We start from the raw sequence: 16,222 nt of genomic DNA, 5'->3' as shown, positions 1-16,222 counted from the left end.
TAGAGCTCTCAGACAGTGCCCTGACAGCATTATTAAAGAAGATTGATTATATTTAACCCTTTGTGGTTTTGAGGTTGAGTGGAGGGTGGGCTGGCGATCTGTGGCATATGTGTGTGTGTGTTTGGTTCACACATGTTTCAGGACCCCCATGTGCTTCACGGAGAGTGAGATAGTCAAGCTTGAGAAAAGACATGGCCATAATTGCTCGCAGTAAGTCAGTAAGTCAAGTTGTATTAATCACCGACCATGTTTAATCTGTGCTCTTACCTCACTCTCACTTACACACACACACACACACACACACACACACACACACACACACACACACACACACACACACACACACACACACACACACACACACACACTTGGATAGTGGCAATCTGGCATATCGGCACAGCAAATACCACACATCATTTTAGCAGTGAGTCAAAATGACCTCTGTATTTTCAGGGATGTTTTGGAAGAAAGATTGTCGGAATGGGCCAAATATCATCATAGATGAAGAATGTGATTCCAGGATGGTTCTGTCATATATTATTCCATTATGTGTTTGTGGTATATGAAATATGTGTTCTCAAGATGACCATGATTTGTGAAACTAGATAAATAAGAAATAGTGCAACTGTGCCAAAAACACCCAGCTAACTCTCTGAGCTTGATGATAAAATCCCTGCCAATGTGTCGGCCTCAGCAAATTGTAGCACGCACACCTAATTACATTTTGGGGTTATATAAATAGTGACACTGATAAGAGAAAGGGTTGTGTTTCTTTAATGGTTACTTGGTCCTGCAAGTGTGTTTTTGTAGCTCTTACAAATCAGTTTCAAGGCGGAGTCGTAAGTGGTTGTGCTGTTTTGCTTAAGTCCCATGATGGCTTGGAGTGTCTAAAACAACTCTGATCATCGCGGGCCATCATTTCCCAGACCTCCTCACTCTCCCTAGCAACTTTTCCTCTTTCTATCTGTGAGCTTACTCTCCTTTTCAACAGCAAGACCTTCCCTAACCCCTGACCTCTTGCCTGTTTGTCAGTTATATTGCCAACACCGTGTCTTATCCTGCACTTAACACTTGACTCTTCAGGCTGCCCATTTGTACGTTTATTGTATATTTATACTTTTTTTTATACCAAAGATGTGAACTTAAAAGCTAACATTTCCTACCGCCTAGTTCTTGCCTCACCTCCCTCATCTCCAAACCCTCTCCTTTTTCCCCCACCATTGAAATAGAATCTCAATATACATAATTTGAGTTTTTTCTTTTCAGTCGAACTTTGAATAGCTAAGTTAAACAACAGCTCACAGTGCCTCCAAACAGTGCCGGCTACAGTACAGGTTGTTTGAATGATAGACGTCAGCTCTGTGATGACATTTGTGTCTAGTCAGCTGTCTGCTCTGTCTTCACACTGGTGCAGCCCGCAGACCTGAGCTTTCAACCATTTCAAGTTGTCAGAGCTCCATCCACTTTTGACATAACCTCACCCCCTCCGCACTCCTCCATGCTGTAACGCCTCCAAGTATATCAGTAAACACGTTACAGCTTGGGATCCACACCTCAATTAGCTCAATTATACTGGGGATATGCTAATACTATGAATAGTATTCTGTGTCTGTTCTTGCTTAAGTGGTCTTTTCTTGCCATGCACTGTAGGGACGCACTAGACACAGGCCAAAACCCATTTCAGGCCACACACACTAAGCCATATTTTAGAAAACATAGCTGCACAACATTCCCTTGTTGTCGGCTTAGTCCAGGTCTCTCTTTGTTCCTGATACCTCATCTCCATCAGATCAATGAGATCAGTAGACCTGGACAGTTTCTTGCCTCCACACAGTTTTAGGGTCTCACTTGGACATTTGTGCCTTTCTTTTAAGACTCTCCAACAACAGCACAGAACTTCCCAGCACTGTCCCTCTCAATCTCCCCTAGCATAGTCCCGTGTTCTGGCCTCCACCTGCCTAGCCTGTTCTGTCTGAGACTCTGGCTAGAAGGTGACTCTGTCCCTTTAATCTTCCTTACACCCCAGTAAGTGCTGTCCTCGCATTTGGGATTGTGGCCTTGAATTACCCATGAAGACTTGCTCCACATCTGGCCTAATCTGTTTTTTTCCATCCAAGTCCCTTCTCTTTTGAATTCATACAGTTCTCTTTGTATACCTTTTACCTTCCTTACATCATCCATAGTTACATTGCACATTACTCTGTCCACTACTTGACTATTGCATAGCTTAAATTTACCCTCCTAGCCCTCTTAAACACCATACTACCATCAGTACCATCACTCTGTCCAGGGTTCATCTATCTCTATCTCACATCCTTGCCCCTGTTCCCTACTTTATCAATCACACGCACACACATACACACAAATAGTGAATTACACACTCCCCGCCCATGTTATTCATGGCCAATCTCTTCTTGTGGAAGCCTGGGGCCTGTCGAAAAGGCAGGCCATCAGCCTGTCCTCATGGCTTTGGTATGATGCATGTGTCCCAGCTGGCCTGTCCCCCAGGCACACACACACACACACACACACACACACACACACACACACACACACACACACACACACACACACACACACACACACACACACACACACACACACAAACCAGTGCTACTAATTTGCTGTTGTAAAGTAATCTGCCCCCCTTACTTTTTTCTGCCAGTGAGAACTCACTGGACTTGAGATCATCTTGAAAAGAGGAAAATAGAGGGAGAGAAGGAGAGATGGTGGGAGTGAAGACAGAGAGATGGGGGAAGAATGCACAGGGAAAATCAAAAGGAGGGTCAAACAGAGTTGTCAAGGGAGACACTTTACATGTACTGCCATGCTCTTAACACTCACAGATTGCTTTAGAGGGCTCTATAGCCAAAAATGTGTCTGCTGCTATCTTTCTGTTCCTCCCACCTTCCACATTTCTCAATGTTCATGATGCACAAGCAACCCATTAAGGAAGTATAGATGAGTAGATTTGCCAATTGTGCTTCATTGTTGTACATTAAATCCTTTAATCCTATCTTAATCTCCTATTGCCCATCCATAGACATAGGTAGAAAGTGTCAGTATAGAGAGAAAGACCTTCCTACATGAACAGGCCTGCTGTTGTTTCAGCTTGAGCTAAAACAGGGAGGCATATTTAAAATCCTGCAATCTCCTGTGTGTACTTTTGTGTGTCTGTGTGTGAAAGAGGAGTGCTTAATGTGTGTGATACTGAGCAGTCTAACCAGTGTACACTTCCCACAGTGTTGACATACCTCCGAATATCTGTCACTTCTCTCAGAAGAACACTCAAGCAGAGTGTTTTTGCAGTGAAACGTGAATCTCGGCTCAGGTCACACTCCCTCTCCCTGCTCCTCTGTTTCTGCCCGTCTCCCTTCCACTCTCTCTACCCTCCTGTTTCTGCTGTCAATTATAACCATAAGATGCATTAAAAGGGTTGATTGAGGCAGTCACGTCCTTAAGGCCCCGCTGTCATCTTACCCTTGATCAAATTCATGCCCATAAGTGCACACTCAGACCCACATATACACACCGTGATAAAATGTTTCCTAAGGCCTGGAGTCTGTCAGGCCTCTCTGTCTAGTTTCTCTCTTTGGAGCACAGCATGCCTTCACAACCCAGCATTTACTAGCCAAGGTGAAGAAGTTTATAAACACACATAATCTATTATGGAGACAGCAATAGATAGAGAGAAGGATAAAGATAAATATATTGATAAATTCATTTAAAAATGCCGAGATGATCATGCCAATAACTACACACTCTCTCTGTAAATAAATACAGTTAATATCTATCTCACACACAGACAAACACACTCACTGTTCTCCCCCTGCTGTTTTTCAGGGCTCTGGTGTGTGGTGTGGTGTGGATGGTTGAAATATCTGGCTGCTCTGTACAGGATGCAGCCTGGCTGATGGAAATCCCTGTGGTTAGTGTGGTTAGCAGTGAGAGGGGTGTAAAAAGCCCCCTGGATTTGGGAAGGACTTTTTAAGTGTCTACAAGGAATATTCACAATTTGGATAAATTGTATTTTACTCAAGCAGCGGGCTTCTACAGTAGAGGTCTCCCTCTCTTTTCCTGGATGTGAGTTTCTGCATGTTGGTATGGGTGTGTGCGTGTGTGGTAATGTTCCATGTGTATCTGTGTGTCAGTATTGCGTTGGTGTTCGTGTGTTTGGTTCCCAGGGGTAATGTGCTGGAGATAGCAGCCCAGGACTATTAGTTTGCGGTTAGATTGGGCGAGTTGTTGGAAGCATGCATGACAGGGAGGTATTTGGTATGAGGTTGTGTGTGAGAGAGGAGAGTGAGAGAACAGTTTTACATCAGTGTACTCTATGTGCTTGTTTGTATGTGTATCTTTATGTCCAAGTGTGCGAGTTTATGTGTGAAGAGCTTTGCATATTGTTTTTGTGTCCTGTTGCTTACTGGTGCCATAGGTGCTTTGCTGTGTCAGTCTAATATGGGAACTTTTCAACCTAAAGCAGTGTTCAAATTTTACAGCTTAGTAGTCAAAATAAGTGACACAAATATTTATTCCTTAAAATGTATTTTTCTTACTTTTTTCAAGTAGAATTTCATGTTTCTTCGTCCTGGCCCAATGTTTAAGAAACACTGCCCTCAAGTGAAGTGGTTTAGTTGTGCTGTTCATCCAAGATTGTGGCTTTAACTGCAGTAGATTAGGCTCACCCTTTGGGGGATATTAGTTCCAGTCAGGTTAACACACACAATGACTGATCAGAGGAAGAACGAGAAGAATGAATGGACTGCTCTCCAGTTTGATCTCTGGAGAAAACCTACACTTTCCTGTTGTTTATCCTCCGAGCTGGAATTGGGTCCGGAAGAAAGACATATATTATAGGCATTATCTTAGGTTAAAATAAGAATAAGAAAATAAATAGGTTGGTGAACACTGTATCATCAGACAAAGGGTAAATGTTGTCTTTAACCTTTTCATTTTGATGATGGTTTGTTTCTAAGCTCAAATTCATGTGGAGTACCATCAACTACTGATGCATGAAAAATTCACCCCCACCGAGTTATTATTAATTGCTAGTGAGTGTGCATCAGTACAGTCACTCATCCTGTTCTGTCACACTCTTTATCTTGTCAAGGCATGCCTTCTGAAAAAGACCCATAGTGAAATAATCTAATGACCAAAATATCACCATAGTGATTATTAAAGCAAAGCCTTTGTCAAAAAATGTGGAATATGTTGGCTGAATGATTAAATTTGAAGATGCATCATGTTCTGGTTATTTTAACATTTTGTATCTATGACAACTATGTACAAATTGTGTGTGAGTCAGTGTGTCAGATGCTAAGCCAGAGGATTATAATCGTCATGGCTTCCTGGGCAGCACAACCTCAGACAAACAACAGTCATCGTTAGGCGAGGTTACAGCCTTATTCAGCTATGCACAATTCACGTTTCCTGGTCAAGTTTAAATGTTCATGGTGAGTGAGGAGGCCTTCTTGGTCAGAACAGCTCAGATAATACAATAGCAATAAAGTTAAGGAAATATTAAGGCAAAAGGAAGACGTAAAAAGAACCCTATATAAGACCAAATGTTAGATTGGCGGCCCTGGCTGATTGATTAGTAAAACCATCAGCCATGAAACACCGTCTCTGTCTCTTCATCTTATTCATTGATTACTACAAACTAACTACAAACAAGTCCAAAAATAAAGAAAAACTATTTGTCCAACTTTCTCCAGCAGATTTTTGGGCTTTTATTATCTAGAGCAAGGTCATGAACACAATCATTTATATAATGCTGAGGAAATCAAAGTGAATACTAATTCAATAATACATCTCACCTCTACTTCCAGATTTTTGAGACAAATGCAGTTAAACACATCAAAATTAAACAACTGTTTAAATTCTTGGTCATTTGTACACCAGAATATATTGGGGTTATGTTGATCCATTTGATTTATCCTGCATATCTTGAAATTGCCAACCTCAGTGGCCAGAGGACAAATATCAGTTCTCAACTGTGAAAATAAAGATCTTTGGCGTCTTGACAACAAAGATGAAACATGTGATTCAGGGCCAAACTTTTGTTTAATGTACATATACAGTGGCCTCAGAAAGTATTCCGACCCCTTCACTCTTTGCACACTTTATTGTGTTGTAGATTTAATTGTAAATGAATAAAATTGCCATTTTTGCAATGGCAGTCTACACTCAATAACCAAATATGACAAGTTGAAAACATGCTTTGCAAATTTATTAAAAATCAAACACAAAACTAATCAATGAAACCTATCATTTACAAAAGTATTCAGACCCTTTGCTTTGGCACTAAATTGTGTCCAGGTGCATTCTGATTGCTTTAATTATCTTTTAGATCTGTCTAAAACTTGATTGGAGTCCATCTGTGGCAAATGGAATTGACTGGACATATTTTAGAAAGGCAGACACCTGTGTATATAAAGTCCCACAGTTCATACTGCATGTCAGGACAAAAACCAAGCCAGGAAATCCAAAAAACTCTCTGTAGACCTCTGCGATAAAATTGTGGCGAGGCATAAATCAGGGCAAGGCTATAAAACCATTTCTAAAGCTTTGACTGTTCCCAGGAGCAAAGTGGCCTCAAAGATTTTGAAATGGAAGAAGCTTGGAACCACCAGAACTCTTCCTAGAGTTGGCTGTCCAGCCAAACTGAGTAACTGGGCAAGAAGGGCCTTGGTCAGGAAGGTGACCAAGGACCCACCAGTCAGTCTAACAGAGCTTCAGAAGTCCTCTGCAGAGATGGGAGAACCTGCCGGAAGGACAACCATCTCAGCAGTATCAATCAGGCATTTATGGTAGAGTGGTTAGACAGAAGCCACGCTGAGTAAACAGCATATGACAGCCTGGTTGGAGTTTGCCTAATTGTATCTAATGGTATTTAAAGTACACTGAGAGCATGAGGAAAAAGATGATCTGTTCTGATGAGACAGAAATTCAATTATTCCGGCAGAACACCAGACACTGTTCGTTACCTGGCCAATACCATCCCTACAGTGAAGCATGGTGGTGGCAGCCTCATGCTATGGGGGGGCTTTGACAGGGACACTGGTCAGATTTGAGACAAGGATGAATGGAGCCAAATACAGAAAGGTCCTTTAAGAAAACCTCTTCCACAGTGCACAGGACCTGAGACTGGGGCAATGGTTCACCTTTCAACACAACAATGATCCAAAGCATATAGCCAAGACAACGCTACATTGGCTTTGGGACAAGTCTCTGACTGTCCTTGAGTGGCCCAGACAAAGCCCAGACTTAAACCCCATAGAAAATATGTTAGGACCTGAAGATTGCAGTTCACAGACGTTTCCTATCCATTCTGATGGAGCTTGAGAGGATCTGCCAGGGAGAATGGGATCAACTGCCCAAATCCAGGTGTGCAAAGCTTGTACTTAGCCAGGAAGACTTGAAGCTGCCAAAGGGGCTTCTGCAAAGTAATGAATTAAGGTTCTGAATACTTTCGCATTTTAAATATTTCAGTTTTTTATTTACAATAAATTTGCAAAAAAATTCTAAAAACATGTTTTCACTTTTTCATTATGGTTATCGTGTGTAAATTGAAAAAATTGAAAAAACTGAAGGTGTCTGAATACTTTCTGAAGCCACTGTATATGGTTTTGACAAGATATTTTCAAACCATTTTCCATCAAACTTGAATAAAAGCTTACTTTTAGTGAGTTAACATTACAACACGAATTTTTCCTGTGTTGTACATATACAGCTTATCAGCCTCTTCAAAGATTGACTAGAGCCCATGGAGAATAACTTTATTTTCTCCAAATTACCACCTTCTTATTTATTCTATCATCTGCCAATTTAATCAGGCAGGTCTTTGTATTGACCCTGATATGCATATGGTGATGAGCAGTCTAACAAATCAGAAAAAAAAAATGTTTGTATGCCTGTGAAGTAAATATTTTTGCATGCAACTACAATCTGATTTTTAATGTACTTACATGTATGAATATTTGTGTGATAATGTCTTTGTGAGTGTGTCTGCATGTGTGTGGTGTTTGTTTCTATGATTCATTAATTTCATCAGCAGCTCGACACTTTCACTGTTGGATGTCTTTCACGGCAACTCGACAGATATACAACACAGTCCTCTGAGGATTTATCAGCCTTTTAACAGCACAGATAATTAATGCTCAAACTTTTTAAGAAAATGGCAATTCCCTTTGGTCAGTATTTATTCTTCGTAAATGTCACTGGAAGGATGAAACATTTTTGTCCAGCAGTGCTTGTTGGGAGCAGGCTTGATTAGTGATTAATAGGATATGTCTCAAGAAGTTGCAAACCACGTGTTTATCATTGCTTATATTGCAAACACAAAGAAAATGTTTCAACAACATTAAGTTTCCAGTCATTTTTGAAATCAGTGACTCTTGAATATTCTGGGAACCCATTCTCATCTTTCTGCAACCCACCATTTGGTCCTCATCCAACCTTTTTAAAACAATGTACTACATTCCCCAGCTCCACACCACAGACAAATTTTCATGATAAATACAGGGAGGACAGTCAGTCTCCACCTTCACCACTCACTTTTTTCTTTTTATTTTTGTACAGTTAATTCCTGCTCATCCCTCCAAACTCAACAGAATATTTAGAAGAGTTTGTTTTCTCATTCTTACTGATATGCCATGAGATTTTATTTTGATTCAGTGGTGTATATCTAATGAGCCATTGGTCTGTCATGACAATGTGTGTGTATATATATTTGAGTTATTCTACTCTGTGTAGTTTATCCCAGAGGAAGCTCTGCCTCTGAAATGAGGAGATTAATTTAATTACCATGTTGATGAGAGCTAAGCTGCTAGAATATCATATTTGTTTTTCTTTGTAAATCTTTTTAAACACGCCAATGTGTTAGCAGTTTAAAAAAATATGTTTTCATCTTCTCAATCAAATCCTTGGCCTTGAAACTACAACAAAGAGTCTTAAACCATGGTTTGCAACCCAGTTTGGGCAGCAGAACTGTTTCTGGTTGGTGTCCACATGACAAAAGTGTTGGTATGTTTTCATGACCCTGGGCTGCCTTATGACAGCAGATTTATTAAATTGAGATCCTAGTCTTAACAAGTTAACCAACCCATGTTGTACTATGATGTCAGTTAGAGAAGTAGGTCTCTCACTATGGCCGATATCTTTTGACATAGCGTGTCTTTTCTTTTTAAAAACCTTTTCAGAACTTTTGTGTTAAGCTAAAAGTAAAACTGAAATGATAGCTATGATTGTTTAGATGGAAAAGATTGTTTGCTTTCATTTACATGTCTATAATGTCCCACAGTGTTATAAATATGTAATAAACACCTGTTATTTTTTTAGCATGTAAGTGAAGGTTCAAATGTTCCGTTAAATGTCCCACAAGTTCAACCTTATTTGGTAGAAATCATGAATGATTATTTCTTCTAGTGAACACGTGAAAAATGGTGTTCAAATCAACAACCATGGGAACATGCTGTTTTATAGATCAATGTATTGAATTCAGTAGTGATAATCAACTCTTGTCATTTGAGTACTACTCTGATGCTCAGAGCCAAACAGGTACCAGGCAGAAGAACTGCAGCAGCCTGTTCTAGGTGAAGAGGTTTTAAGCCTAAATTATAAACTCTCATGTCAAAAAGGACTCTAAAATGTAATTGTCAAGGGAAAACTTCTCTCAGAGAAAATAACTACTTTTTTAACTACTTGCAGTCTAACAGGATAAGAGTAGCTACAACAGGAAGGATTATTTGACTTGTTCAGCACAGCAAGCACTATATAGTCACCACACAAACCACAATATCAAGGTGGACAGTTTCTTTTGGACACCATTCCCTGCCCGTGGCTGTGAGTCTGGACCACAGTTGGGTCTTTTCCACTAGGGGCAATAAATGACCCAAAACCTACAGCTTCCCTTAATGTTAACTTTTAAGAACCTGTAAGGCTTTGGTTCTGCCTTGTGTTTCTACTGTATTTTACAAACCAGAAAATTTGGATACACATGACTAAAAAGGCAATACTAGGATAAATGTTTTCATTTTGATGAGCTGTTTGGTAGGTGAGTACAGTTGTGATACAGACAGCAAATGAATAAATATAGATAAAGACATTATTGGAGACATTCTTCACATTTACATGTAATAACTTTTAAATGTCAGTATCATTTAATTAATGGAAGAGAACCACCTGCAGCAGAATGTCAACAGAATGGAGCAGAGAGTGAACAAGTCCAACACAAGATCAGTTTCAACCCCACTGCCCAGCTCTCCAGTGCTGGGTGCATCCCTCGAGACAGGTCTGCTGCCCCAAAGGACACAGAAGCTGGTCCTGCCCTCTCTCTCTGCTCCATACTGTCTAACCAGCTCAGCTTGATTCTCTTCTGAATCAGAAGACGGAAAGGTGCAGGTGAAGAATCAGCGAGCATTTTGGTCCCATTGGTGCTGCCCTGGGTTCAGCACCATGGACAGCAACTTGTATAACCAGTCCCACAGGAATAGTCGTAGTGGCCACAGTAGGAACTACAGGTCACATGACACCCTGGGACCTAGAAAGGCGTCTTGCCATATACTGTACATCCATCATGAAAGTATTTAAGAATAAATAGCTGTGAAACTAAAATGATATTTTTTATTTTATAGCAGTACACACAATAAAAAATACAATTGGAGTGATCAAATAAATATTATGTCCAACATATATTTGAGAACCACCAAGAGCTGTATTAAGATGTTCCATTCTTCTGTACCAGCCATCAACTAGGCAGACACAGGCACCAATGCACATGCTTGACTGGCACTTAAGTAGAGAGCAGGAGGAACTTTTTTTGGTTTATGAGCATGCAAATATATTGTGGTGAAATATTTTCTGCATTTTTCTGGGCCTCAGTTTCATTAAAACAAACTACCATTCTGTTATGGGTAGCTGCTTAGGGTTAACCGATGCTGCATCTGTTCTTTAACAGCAGAGCTTGTGGTTTTATTGTAGTGAATCAAGCCTCTTTGTAGTGAAGTGCTACATTGTACTGTGCATTGCATTGTCAAACCAGTGGAGACATCAAATGCATTCGTGTTGTCTGAGTTAGACTGCAGTCACCCTAGAATCACTGGTATTTAAGAAGCACTCTAACTGTGATCATGGTAGGGGTGACTGAGGTCTCCCTTTGCCTAGTCAGCTTTTGATCAAGAACATACCACTTTTTTTTCACTGTACAGTGTGTGTTTTTATTTATTTGTGTTTGTCTGAACAAATCGTGTTAGCCCTCCAGTGGACTGATTGGGTGCTTTCCTGTTGTTTCCCCAGTGTAAGCTGGGATAAGCTAAAATGTCATGTCATGTGACCCGGAACAGGAATAAGTGGGTAGAAAGGATGAATGTTTTGGGTGTATGTTAGATGGAACATGCTGTGGGTGAAACTATATATGGCTATGTGTGTACTGTATATGTACTTTGTGCGTACAAAACTTTTGTCTTTTTTGTGTTCTTAAACTGTGATAAGGTCTCCGTCCCTCCAAGGGTCCTCGACTACTGACTCTTTCTTCTCCCCACCATGTGTTTTTCAAACCTCTCCTCTCATACAGTATTCCTTTTGTCAGCTCCCTTCATTTGGTGCAAACACTTGCTGCATCTGCATCTCCTGGAACCCTTGAAGCCCTAAGATGTCTAAGATGCCTTGGTAGAATTCACAAGGAGAACTATGGAGCAATGTTAGTCAAGCATAAACCTCTTAATGTCTCCTGTGTCAACCACAGACCCACACAATGCCTTCTCTCTGTACCTTTTTCCAGCTCTCAAACCACTTTTTAGACTTGCAAATCTGGGCTTTGATGTTGCACTGCCTTGCTTCTTTTGTCAGAGAGAGGGAGCCAAGGAGGAGAGAAGCATTGCAGACAGCTGTGAAAACCACCATAATTCCCTCATTTTACATGGGTTAGCCCTCACTGCCCTGGCAAGGATGCTGTTGTGTCTCTCTGTTCTATCTTTAACTAATTTACGTTCTCTTTTTTTCTCTGACTGCAGTTCAACTTTGCCTATTTATTTCTTTTCTTTCTCATACCCATCCCTTCTGCAGGATAAAGTCCAGGTCCATATTATTTTGTTTTGTGTCTGAGTGTAAAACTGTTTCTCATTTGTTAGGTGGCTGGCTAGCTCAATGGTCTCAAGAAATTTCACCAGACAAGACAGGCCTGTGTTCGACATCCCTCTTTTTCTCATCTATGCCCAGATAACATTTAATAAGATGGGCAGTACAGAGACATGTCATACAATTTTTAAAAGTTTGATATATGAAATTGAGTTCACATAATTTTCAAATTTTGAATGAGTCAAGCGTCAGAAAGTTTAATTTAGATGCAAAGCTTGCTTTCGGCAAAATTTAGATATAATCAGCCCTCTAAGACTTGCCGCAGCCTCTTTGAGCCTGTTATGGAAACTAGTATGCAAAGTTACTGATGTTGTTTTTATGTCTACTCCATGTCCCCATGTCTCAAATCCCCTATTATAGTCTGAGTGAGATGGAACGAAGGAGTGGTAGTAATGGGTAGACAACCAGCGACCACTGCGGCTTTGTCAGCCCGTCTGAGCATCATCCAAGAATGCGGATTATATCTCCGCTGCGGACAGACACTTAATTTGTGTTATGTGTGCCCAAGTACATTCCTGCAAGAGGACAGAAGACAGATAGTGGTTACAGTGGCAGAAGTGACTCGTTCTGTCTGAGGGGGATAGGGGTTGGAGGACATTTGGTGTGTGTGTGTGTGTGTGTGTGTGTGTGTGTGTGTGTGTGTGTGTGTGTTTGTGTGTGTTTGTGTGTGTGTGTTTGTGTGTGTTTGTGTGTGTGTGTGTGTGTGTGTGTGTGTGTGTGTGTGTTTTTTTATATGCATGTGAGAGAGAGTTTTTCTGTTCTGTTCATCTATGCTTGTGCCTTTATTTGTCCTGACACCAGCATTATCAAAGCAAAAACTTGAGTGTTTGCCATTTGAATGATGCAATGACTCTGTTTACCAGGAAGTTTATAGTCATTGCTTTTGTTATGACTGACTGATGTCTTACCGTCTTTTACAGGAAACTTTGTTGCTAATTATTTTCTCCCGGGACAGGATTAAGCAATGGACCAGGCAGTAGACATGACATAGTACCCATGACGGAATTTGGTTGGGTGATTGACTCACTGAATGTACCTTACAGTTCAGGCGGGTGGAGATGGTAATTCTCAGAAGTTAATACCCTTTCTGAATGTATCAGTCCCATGTTTGGGTTCTGCATTTAGTTTCCATAGCAACTGGCAAATCACGGTGGCGGGTTTTCAGAAACTTAATGTGGTCCTGATCTTGTGATAAGACCATACATGGTCCCAATATGATCTGTGTGGATTTGAACGTCGTCATTCTGACCCTCTGATATTTGGTTTAATAGACCTGTGTTCCTATTTATGTCTAGGTTGGACACAATATAAGCTGTGTCTTTGTTTTGAAAGTATACGTCAAAGTCTCATTATGTGTTCAGTATTCAGAAATACCTGTTAGCTCTGTATTTATTTAACCAGCTTAGATTGGGGCAAAACTAATTAACCCAGTGGTAATATGGTAATATATAAACCATATCAAACTACAGCTTTCATCATTGTCATTGACCACCACTTGTCTGACCACTAGAAAGCAAGTAACCCCCGTGATGATGTGGCTCTGAAGTCTGACTGTGGACATTAGACCAAAGGAGAATAGAGTTGATTCAGTTCAAGTAGGAATGGACAATCCCATTTCAAATCAATCAGATGATTCATCTCCATGGAACCTAGATAAATCATCTGTAGCTAAGTTATATTAGTGTATTTGGACAAATGTGTCATTGTAAGCCTTCATGATGATACAAGGCAGGGATGTACTGTCAAACCAAAAGCCATATCAGTAACTTGTAGTCAGTACATTTCTAAAGAATTGGGATGAACAGTTGTGGTTTGATTATATTAATGAGTGGAAAATATGTTTGACAAAAGTGTTTTGTTGATACTTCAATACCACTGGTCAAGTTACATCCAAAGAATTTGGATGAATGCTGATATTTTTTCAATGTCAGGGCTTATGGCCAGAGTTATTATTGGAAAAACAACAGCATGACATGATCCTGGCCAAATCCTGTTCCCTATCAGCAAAACAGATAACAGACAGTATACAGTACAGTTCAGTCAGAGAATGAAAATGCTTTATCCAATTACATACAATTATTCAGTTTAATAATCCCTAAGCAGGTAACTCTGGTACCAAAATTGGAGCCCAGTAATGTGCTGGAAGCTAAGTGTTCACTATCAGACTGTCATAATTACAATCTTTCCCTGGGGGTTTAAGGGAAACAAGGAGGGACTGAGATTTCAATTTCACATTTCTTCCACACTCAATACCTAGTTTCCCAAAAGGGAATTAATCATAATATGATGGATGGGTTCTTAGTTTGTTTTGGTTAAAACATCTTCAACTCAATTCAAGTTGCTAAGGGTAAGTATAGGAGTTCTTAAAATGATTTATTTGGAAATGAGATAAAAACTTAATTAAGTAGCTGAGGCTACAAGATGAAGGCTGGTTTTCCTCGAATGTTGTTTTTGTAATGATATTGGTAGATTAGGAGAACCACATAATACAGAGTTGATATAGATATTATAGATTTTTAAATTTCCCATGTTTATCAAAGTAAAGTCTTAGTAGTTGTTGTTGGCTTTTTAAAATTCAGATAATTTACACTTTCATGCTTATTACATTTTGTACATATTTCAGTCCAGTTTTGTTTGTCACCCTAGCAGGATGGCCTTATCAAGCCATTCTACAGTACAGGCAAGTTGGGGGGTATTTCTTCGTTTTGGTTCTTGAGGTCAGATATTTTCAATTTAGAAAACAGATGTGATCATGCTTTCTTAACATGCTTGGGGACGTCACAAGTAAAATGAAAAACTGAGTGAAAAAAACAACTCTTACTGTATTTAGGATTTAGAAATGAGTGTAATGACCAGCTATTTGTTATTTATTTCCATAATTCAGTTGCCCCTCTCCATTTACACCTCACCTACAGTATACACAATATTACAGTTCTGTATAAAATGACACATTATATTCTACCTGATTCTACCTTAGTATAGTTCATTGACTAACTGAAGTAAAGTGTGATCTATGAATTGTTGCTTCAGATAAAGACTAAGTTTCTTGCAGAGACATTTCTATCTATCTAAAGACAGAGAATAATTCTAAGAATTTAGGTCAGGTTTTGAAGTTGATTGCAAATTAAAAGGTTTCCATCTCACCCACTACCAGGAAGTTTAAACAGAGACTGAGAGCAGAATGGCAGAAAATCCCATTTTCCAATTATTTTGAAAGTTTTCCTCAAACCACCATGATTGTACCTGGTCTTGATTACAATTTTAGTGCTTGTTTAGGGAGTCATGTAGTGGTTCTCCACCCTTAGGCTTAACCTTAACTTTTGCAACCTGGCTGTTTATACCACTCTGCCACGTTCCCTGAGAGTAAGTCCACTGAGCGGGAGATCTGAGAAGTTATGTAATTTCCACTCAGGTGACAGGGAGGAGAGATGATCTTGAAAGAAGTGAACTCAGGCTTTGATTAAGAATGTTATTGTAAAGAAATCTGCCTTCAAACAGTGAGGAAAGACTGCAGTGGAGAGAAACACATAAGGTCTTGACCAGGGTTCCCCAATGCTCTTTGACCTCATGAGTAATTTATTTTTCTTTAAACAGATTGGCTAAATGTTTGTGCATTGAAGCGACAAGTCAAAGTGTAAATCTTCAAAAACTTTTTTCTGTATTTCAATATGGTCGCTACTCCTCTGGGAGATTACTGAACCTGTCTCTCCCCTGACCCCCTTGTCTCCCCTCTCTTTCTAGACTCTATCACTCACATACATTCCTTCTTTGTCTTTCTCCTGTTCTCTCCCCTCCCTTTCTTACTGTTCCAAGTTTGAAGTTGTGTTTGTAGTGGGGCTGACAGAGATAGTCCAACCAGATGGAGGGCCAGCCACGCTGCCTCAGGACAGAATAAAGCTTTGGATTTAATGATTCTGCACCTGTATTGTGACCATAATCTATTGGCAACTCACATTGTTTGACAAATTAGTTTCCTTGTTGTGTAGCACTCAGCATCCTGTAGTGAGAAGTGGACAGATAGACTCTGAATGACTTCACTGTAGCAAAGAAGTGTTGTATGTATTTCTCTTTTGTACTGCAGGTTTTT

At 40.0% G+C, this 16,222-nt stretch overlaps 1 protein-coding gene across 4 annotated transcripts in view; it reads left to right on the top strand.

Moving 5' to 3' along the window:
* The window catches only part of LOC120784419 (vacuolar protein sorting-associated protein 13B-like), a 339,421-nt gene that overhangs the window by 288,672 nt on the left and 34,527 nt on the right, over positions 1-16,222 (top strand). The gene's annotated exons all lie outside the window — the stretch shown is intronic.

The sequence above is a fragment of the Xiphias gladius genome, chromosome 22, assembly GCF_016859285.1.
Source record: "Xiphias gladius isolate SHS-SW01 ecotype Sanya breed wild chromosome 22, ASM1685928v1, whole genome shotgun sequence".
Taxonomy (NCBI): domain Eukaryota; kingdom Metazoa; phylum Chordata; class Actinopteri; order Istiophoriformes; family Xiphiidae; genus Xiphias; species Xiphias gladius.
Note: the sequence above shows the minus strand (reverse complement) of the source record. Positions and strands in the feature narration are given on the sequence as shown.